The following is a 969-nucleotide window of genomic DNA, read 5'->3' on the forward strand; positions in this document are numbered from 1 at the left end:
CTTGCTGGTTAGTTGTGCGAAGTTGTGTTTATGCCATGGTATTGAACACCAAATTTTTGGTTTCATTACCGGGGATTATTTGAGTTGTGAAAAGTATTGATCATAATTTCGTGCACCAGAGATGACAAAGACTGCTTCATGGCTGGAAACAACAATCATGATGAGGTAAATTATTATGATTTGACCATTGAGGACCTGCATGCTATTATTGATGATCTGACCTTAAACACCTCAAAACTGCTTGACAAATACAATGAATGCAGATCTGAAAGAGATGTGTTAAGAGCTGAAAATGAATTTTTAAAAGAAAAAGTGAAAGAAACTGAATGTGCTTTGGACATCATTGAAGAAAACAGATTTCTAAAATCTGAACTTGAAAAATTAAAAGGAAAGCACATTGTGGATCCTTCACATGAGTTAATTGCTGAAAATAAAAGATTAAATGATATGATTAAAAGACTGAATGGTGACTTAGCAAAATTTGCTCAAGGTTCTAGTAACTTGGACAAATTACTTGCAAGTCAAAGACCATTGTTTGAAAAATCTGGTTTAGGCTACATAGCCAAGGAAGATGCAGTTTCTAATATTTCCTCTATAAAATTTGTGGCTTCTTCATCAAATACCAAAACCATACCAAACAAATCTGGTATTGAAAATACTCCAACACTTGAAGAAAAATTTGATGAAGTATACACAAGTGAAACTAAACCTTCACCAAGAACTGAACCGAGTTCAAACCAGCCAGGATTGGGTTACATTTCGAAAAATGAGGCTGTTTTCAAGAAACCACCATTTTACAACAAAACCTCATATTCGAAAGGTAAAAATGTTCAAAGAAATTCTGGTGAAAATGCTTTTGTAAAGAGGAATAACTTTAATAAAAATCAGTTTATCAAAAGAAATGCATCTCCTCCAAAAACCAGAAAATTCCAACCATTTAATCATTTCAAGCAATATAACTCACCTCAA

The sequence above is a fragment of the Arachis duranensis genome, chromosome 5 (genome assembly GCF_000817695.3).
Source record: "Arachis duranensis cultivar V14167 chromosome 5, aradu.V14167.gnm2.J7QH, whole genome shotgun sequence".
Classification (NCBI taxonomy): domain Eukaryota; kingdom Viridiplantae; phylum Streptophyta; class Magnoliopsida; order Fabales; family Fabaceae; genus Arachis; species Arachis duranensis.